The following is an 8,435-nucleotide window of genomic DNA, read 5'->3' on the forward strand; positions in this document are numbered from 1 at the left end:
CTGGAAGAAAAGTCACAGAAGATGGGAAAATGTGAGCGGATGCTGACTCAGTTCTTTCTCTTTCTTTAGAATCCTCTTCTGGCCAATGTCTGGGATGGAATAATGTGCAGAAGAAAATTTGGGTCTCATCTGAAAAAAGCTGCTGTCTCCTGAAAAGAAGTGGATTTGTGCAGGGATCTACCAGTGAGAGACAGGCTGAACACGGAATGTGGAGCAGAAGGTGCTAACATGGGATAACAATGGTCCACTGATGAGAAATGCAGTTCAGGAGTTCCAGATCAGCTCTCAGAGCACTGCTCACTTCTGCTTGAGATGGAAATCATAAAAACTGCAGTGCAAGCCCTTCAGAATTCTTGGCAGAATTGTGAATACACAGTCCAATAGATTAATGCTTTGCTACAATTTTTGGAGCTCAGCTAAAGGCATATTCAAAGACACTGATGTTCAGATTGTGAGTAGTCTCATCCCTGTACAATAATGTTGTGAAGCTCAGGAATAACCAGGATCCTGTGAGGAAATTCTGTTGAAAGGGGTTCATATCCAGATGTTTGATTCATATATCCAATGAAGAAATTTCAATGAGTGTCTTCTTTTTTTAACTGTATTTTTAGCTCTCCTTTGAATCACATTTCAACTTTGCATCTCAGAGTAAAACTTCATGTTTTTTACCAACATTAGAATCATAGACCCAAATTTTGGAGGAGGGCAGAGTGAGGCAAAGTCCTCATGTAACCATGGCTTAGACAGGATAGGTGCTTTTAAAATGCAAATCCAAACTTGTTTATAGTTTTGGTCTGAACTTAGTTGTTATTTAGGCCTTAATGACCTAATGATGCCTTTATTTGTGCAGACTTGAGCTGAAAGCAAAGATTTTATCCTTCTATTTAAAAAAAAAAGAAGAAAAAAAGAAAAGGCAAACGTGTCCACCATCAAAGGAAGGATAAATCAAACTTTAAATTAAACTATGCCAGTTCTATTTGCCAACATGCCAACAGTTCCTTGAGAATGAAGTCAAAGTGTATGTTCTTGAAGACTGCTTACAGTGTTCTGCTTGCAGAGTTTGCAAATACAATGATTTCCTCATTTACTGAGTGACAGCTAACACAGGAGCCTGGCTAGTATACATCAGCCTGCATTCCTCCAAGCTCTGAGGTAGGGTAATATAAATGGAGGATATAGAACAGGCAGTTCTGAGAGAATAAATTGCCACCAATAATTTCTCTGACAAATGTTACTTTTCTCTTTTTTTTTTTTTTTTTTTTTTTTTTTTTTTTTTTTTTTTTTTTTTTTTTCTTTTCTTTTCTACACAAATCATCCATTAATAGGTTATGGCTGAAATTATGTGCCAGAGCTGAAAATTTCTGCCACTGTGTCTATCATGAACTCTTTTCTGTGAATGTATGATTGACTAAGGTCAGGCAGCTTTGCCTACACACATATGTTATGTGCATTGTTTCTTTTCCATCATTGGTTGGCAGGAAATCTAAGAGTAAAGTCTTCTGGAAAAACAGCTCTGAAACCAAATTCCGAGTCTATGTGCTGATTGATTCAATTATTTTTTGTTGTCTAAGCTTTCTGAAGTGCTTTGCATGTTGCCTTCCAAAAGATATCACACACGAGGAACCTGGTAACTCTTCATCTCAAAGGCTGAAGAAAATCATGAGCTCAAGTATAGAAGCCTTCAGATCCATACTCCATGGCATTTAAAATGAATAGCATTGCTCTTTGCCTAAACACTCTGGACAATACATTTTTATTATAAATATATTTTAGAATCAGGGATTACTGTAGATTAGGGAGTACCTCTGGAGGCCTCTAGTTCAACCTCCAGTTCTCTGCAAGGCTCATTTCATATCTGGGTCAGTTTGCTTGAGGGTTCCCTTTGACAGCAGCTTGCCTGGAAAACGTGTTCCAGTGCTTAGCTGGAACATGGTGAAAAATACTTCCTTGCAAATAGCAGAATTTTTCTTTACTGCAACCTGTGTCTGATGGTTCTTATCTTTTCACTCTGAACCCCTGAAAAGAATCTGTCTCTATCATTTCTATAAGCACACACCAGGAGTTAATGAAGTCTCTGGCCTCAATAAGTGCAAATATGAAACATTGGAAGCAATACCTGTCTGGATAAAATTATGTCAGAATGAGAGCTACTTATAAAATTAATCACTGGGATATTATGGCAGAATTCATCAGCACAGATGTCATTGTGATGGGACACATGAAAACATAAAAGTAAAGGGAGTAAACAGACATATTTAATGCATGGTATAGTTTCTATGTCTCTAAAGCCTCTTGTTGCACCAAAATTCTTCCTCCAAAATCCCCCCACCCCAATGCCATTACTCTGTGTGCATGCAATCCTCACAGAACCTGCCTCAAATATCCTTGACTTTCTACAATTTCCAAGACTCCCATGGCATTAAAAGATTCCCATTTAGACCATCACAGACAAAGAAGCAAAAACCCCACCCTGTCCCACTGAAGCTGCAGTGCCTTTGTTCTGTGGGAAGCAAACCTTCTCCATAGGCCATGGCACAGGCAATGTGATAGCAGGATGATTTCAGAGTGGTTTACAGTTGTCCCTGCAATGCTTGTAATTGCCAAGGAGGATTTTTCAGATGAGATTAGCATAGACTTTGGGGATATACAGTTACAGAGTTATGGGCTTTAATGATGCCAGTGGTGCAGAGCACTCTGCCTGCTGGCTGATGCTGGAGCCCTGGGGAACAGAGTTTGCTAATGCTGCTGTAGGGCACTGGGGTGGTAGTTTTCCATCCTCCTGAAGGCAGCTGAACTCCAAGGGCCTTCTCAGCCCTCTGTCCCAGCTCCCCTTTCCCACACTGGGAACAGACCTCAGTATGGTCTTTAATATTCAGACTTGCTGGTGTAAAATTAGTTTTATCCTTTATGGGGCACGCTCAGAAAAGGACACTGAGTGCCTCAGAAAGCACACTCAGTTCAGTCATTGCTCTCAGTACTGAGATGCTGATTTCTGAAAAAACAAGAATACACCAGTACAAAGTGATTCATTTCTGTACAGGCACAGATTAAAAACCCTGCTAAATACCAAAGCCTTTATTCTTATGTGTGTGCTAACCCAGCCCTTCAAGGAAATTTTTGGCACATGTGTGTCACTAATCAGACCCATTCTCATTAGAGTACAGCATCTTTCTGTAACCCTCATGGATCTTTCCGAGGCACTGAGTCAATTAGTGGTTTTAAATCAACTGCTCTATCCAGATCACGCATTAGGGGTCTGTGATGGGTCTCACAGGGAAAAGGAGGTCACAGGCAGAGCAGTCCTGGCTGCTGGACTCTCATGGACAGTGGGATTTCCATTATTGACCTTGAATCCCTCTAAACCAACACTGTGAGCAGACAAAGGGCCACCACATGGACCAGGAGGGCATGAAGGTGGGTGCAAGCACTGTTGATTCATACCAGCTGTTGTGATGAATTCAGGCATCTGGAACAGGAGCTAAGACAAACTGTGTGATGTTGCTGAATGGAGGCACTGGAATGCTTGGCCTCAGGTACTAAAGTGGAACAACCAGTGTAAAGAACTCTTTGCTGCCTTAGTGATGACAAATTATTTCAGTTAGGTTCAGAGCTAACTGGTGTCTATTCCAGCTGGCATATGTTAAGTGCTAGGCTCCTTCATTGCACTGTATGCTGATGTTAAATTATACTAAAAGAGGGGCTCTGTTAGCAGCCTGGCCATTGACTTTAATGAAATAGCTAATTTGATCATTTTAATTATGAGTTGAGGCAAAGCAAGAGCATAAATGTTAAAATATCACTTCATGCCAGTAGAGAGAAAAGTTGACATTTACCTTAACTAAGGACTAGATTGCTGAGAATGAAGGAGAGAGATAATGAGCAGATGCAAAGGAAAATAAGAATGAAAAGGTGAGACAATCTGAAAGCTGACAAGACACTAGAAGGACATGACCTGGAGCTAGAGAGGACTGGCAAAACCTTCAGGCTGGGAGAACATGAGAAATTCAGTGCAAAGACTCCATGTGCTTCTTCAGTCAGGAAGAATCTCAGTGCTGAAAAATGGAGTCTTTGTTTCCTGCAGTTCTGAAACAAAGCACTGGATATCATACAGACGACAATATCTCTTCTGAATGGAATTATTTCTGAATTTGTAAAGCTAAATTTGATCAAATTCCTACAGGAAGAGAAGCAGGCACACAGACTGTCCTTTTTTTTCTTTTTTCTTTTTTGTTTTTGGTTTTTGGTTTGTTTGTTTAAATAAATAAAGCCATACTTTCACTGTGACAGGCTAACAGCTACAACAGGCTTCCAACAATGTTAGCACAAGACAGGTTTCTAAGAGAGAAAGGAAAATGGGATTACACAACCCCTTTGATACCAGAAGCAGGGCAGAATTACCAAAGCACTGCAATTGTAAACCACCGGGGCACAAAACACCTCCTCCTCCACAGGCTCAGTTCTTTGTCTGCTTTAGCCCTTCATGAAGTGTGTGGACTTTACATGAATCATCTAAATTCCCTAAGTGAACTAGTGACATGGAAGTTTTAACACTGGTCTCAATGAGGGCCAAAATGTTGGTGCCCAGCCTTGGCAGGGGTGCCACTCACTCCCTGTTTGGTGCTCATTTAGAACTTGGATGGATATGAGGCTGTGTTTGAAGGTAGATGACATTGTGCTTTATATACCTTATGGTAGAGCCAGATTTTCCAATATTTTTTTTCTTTTAAACCATTTCTTTGTCTTTATCAAGAAGTAAATTGACTGCAGTGAGCTGTGTCAACAGCTCTACCCAAAAGCTGAGAGGTGCAAGTGGCCATAAGAGCTGGGACTTAGTGCTGCCATTCCCTAGCCAGACCTGACATGGGTCTGGGAAAATTGCTGTTAAGCAGCCTCCTCACCAGGGGATCCTGGATGGTAACTGATGGAAATTCAGAGCTGGAAGAAGGTTTCTTCATCAGAAATTTCTCATGAGAACATGTTTCCTTACAAAAGAAATTCCCTGTTTCTAATAAATTTATTATCAGTATTGCAAAAAGGGAAAAGTTGCTTCACATTAAATTTTTTGTTCCTCCCAATCCAGCAGAGAGAAATTCCCCAAGATCTTATAGTCTAGAGGACTGCTTTGATCTTCCATTAAAGATATATAATATCTGACAATTTCAGTGGTTTATCGTCTGCGTAATTGCATGCAGTGAATGGATTGGGTCAAATTCCCAGCAGGTGTAAATGACATTGTTGGCAGCTTTGAAGCTGCATTTTCTCCAGTTTCTGTGAGCTAAAGATTTTTGGTTTGGCTTTGAGTTTATCACGTAGTGGTTTGAAATCTTGTTTGTGTGGGCCTGACTGGGGAACAGTCTCAGGGAAATCTGGTGCCCATTAGTGCTGGACAGGTATTTGAGGGAGCAGATTTGGCCTCTGTGTCTGCTTTGCTTTTGACTGACGTTTCTGATCTGCACAGGTTTCCTTTGGGCACCCAGTCAATGCTGTAATTTCTCTAAGATGCAGTTTCCTGTCTGTAAGACGAGGGTAGTAATTCAGCACTGAATTTCTCCTCAGTCAAGTGACTCAGGGAGAAATCCATTAATGCAAGACATTTGGGTAATAGGGTAATAGTGACTATGAGCATCATGAATACCTGGATTTAGTCCTGAAGAGATGCACTCTTATATTTATATGGAGATTAGAGCCATGCTTTCCTATCTGTTACTGAACCATTTGACATTCTGTGTGAAAAAGCATAGACAGGGAAATAAATATCTTAATTGCAGTTCCACATAAGAATCATGTGGAAATAAAGAATGGAAAAATGAAAAGTGCTGTTTTAACTTCTGTTGTCATTTGTTCTGTTTTGAAAAATAAAAGTGATATGTGGCTCCTGCTCTCCCTCTGTAATCATCCCCTCTCTCTTCTCTAAAGCATCATGACAGTGTCTCAGTTAATAGTGATCTTACATAGAATTAAATTCTCCCTCTCTCCTCAGATCCCCTAGATTCAGCTCCAGGTCAAGCCTGGAGCTCCAACCCTATTCCTTAACTGCAGAAGTTGCGCTAGGATGGATTTAATGACATATTCATAATGGATGCTTTGGGCTAAATCCTAAATGTCTTTTCATTCATTCTCAGTCTCTGCTCATGCAAACTTCCAGCGAAACCAGGCATTCCCACCAAACTCAGGCTTTGATTTTTCTAGACTTCAAGACAAACAGAGAATCAAGCCCTGAGTGAGGCTGTAAGGTTTTTCTTCCCATAAGTGAAGAATCTGTAGCCCAGAGGGGTGCAAAGAGCTGCCCCACCTTGCACAGAGGCAGGACCTCTGCTGGCACCCCACGAAGGTCATCCCCAGCTGCTGCCTTGTGTCATGACAGAAAGGATTTTTCCTGAGCATTTGTGTGAGCTGCTGGCATCAGGGGCCAGCAGGCAAACTGAATCCAGCAGAGTGAGAAGCATGGAAAGAGGCACGGAGTCAGGCAAGGAAGAGCAAGACAAGCAGAGTACGAGGGCCAGGAAGAGCAAGATAAACAGAGTATGGAGTAACTGCGAGGTGGGAGTAGAAGCTGAGCGATGGTGGAGGATGTGATAACAGATGAGGCTGCTATAAGGAGCCTCAACTATTAGTAGTGTATCAGTCTTCAGTTTTACTTAGCAGCATGCTGGAGAGTGCAATGAATTCAATCATGTGTAGCTTGGTGAGGGACAGAGCTGTGCACTGTGTTTGAAATGCAGAAAGTGCTGTGATCTGGAGGGTACCTCAGCCCCTGTTTGATCTTGCACACCTGACACTTGCTGCAGTGGGAAGTAGAGTGCAGTTTATTTCACAATACATGAAAAACATTCAATTGTGCGCCCTGCTGCTCATACAGTTGCCAAGAGGATGAGATTGATAGTAAGTGGTCTCGTGAAGCTATCGAGCAGCTTCATATTCAGAGCTCAGATTTCTGCCTTTTCAGTCTGCTTAAAAAAGGCCTTTGCAAGACTTTCCAATCTGCCCAATGGGTCTTTTCAGTCTGCCAGAAATTATTTAACCTTGCCAAGGCATGATCTTCAGAGAAAAACCAAAAAGTCCCAAGCTCCTCCTTCCCCATCTCCTTTTTCTGACTCAGCAGGCCAGAAATATCATTTGCAATTGTCTCATAGACTCTTGATCTGCAACTCTTGTGGGTTATTTAATGTGACTTCAGAGCAGGTTCAGCAAGGAAGAGCCCAGCAGTGCCCTGAGCACACACAGGAGAACCAGGGCCAGCACCAGTCATGCTGCTTGGCCACCAACCAGTAACCACAAGTTTTCATTGGCCAAGCAACACTGCCCCGGGGTGTGGGGAGGTGTGAACAGTCACTGTCTAGCTAAGCTGGCACCAAGTCCTAAAAGCAGTGTGGTTATCCATCAGAAGCTGCCTGCTGCAGTCAGACAGCTTGCTTTCCTGGTGGGGAAAAGCTACTAAGCTTATGTAAAGCTCTGCTTTGCAGGCAGGCGTCTGCAGACACTTGCAAAGATGCTTTTCCACTATAGTTTAACAGTAGAGAAATGAATCCACAGCAGACATAAAATTAATCTCAGGGAATGTCTGTCTAAACAGCAAATTTCCCTCCTAAACTGTCTTTTCAGGAGAATGGCTAGGAAGTGTTTTAGGGTTAATGCCCCTCAGATATTGGTGCATATAGGGGTTCCTCAGCTGCACCAAGGGAGACTGGGAACAGAAAACCGAAGAGCTTGTGGGGATTTGGCTTTTTTTTTCCTTCTCACATATTTTCTCTTGACACGCAAGCACAGGTAAAAGTCTCTGCAGTGTGATGTCCATGCAAGGAAAAAGCTTTAGCAAGAGATGTGCCCAGAAATCTTCAAGGCACACAGTTCAGGACAGAGTTCAGGTCTGAGAGTCCACTGTATTATCCAAGTATCATGGCAGTGATAACTTCACTGGACATAATGTGCCTTTCCCAAAAATCCCCTGGGTTTGGAATATTGCATGACAGACTGCCTGACTCCCTGAGGAAAATAAAATGTGGGTGCTATCTGTTCCCTCCTCTACTTTGTTGCCTTCAAGAAAAAATACCAAGAGGATTCATCCAGAGTCTCCAGACAGCTGGAAAAGCTGCAGACACAGCTGAAGTGGACATTGATAAACATTTTCTGAGTTCTGACCACAATTTTTTTTCTGCTCTGTGTCAAATGACTGATTGCACCATCTCCCTCCTAGCCCCACATCCTCAGCATCCAATTTCTCTGTTCACTTCCTTCCTCAGTCTCCTACATCTTCTTTCCAGTCTGCTTTCCCCCCATCTAGGTTAGATCCCCTGCATGATAACCTTTGCTGTCATTCTCTTCACTCTCTTTGTGCATTCTGCCCTTACCACTGATCTTTTTTGTCTTGCACATCTATAGTGTGATCCATCAGTGGCAGCCATTCCTTTTCTTGGCTGGTCCCTCAGGATGGACTT

This window comes from Zosterops lateralis (genome assembly GCF_965231275.1).
Source record: "Zosterops lateralis genome assembly, chromosome: 1".
NCBI classification, from domain to species: Eukaryota; Metazoa; Chordata; class Aves; order Passeriformes; family Zosteropidae; genus Zosterops; species Zosterops lateralis.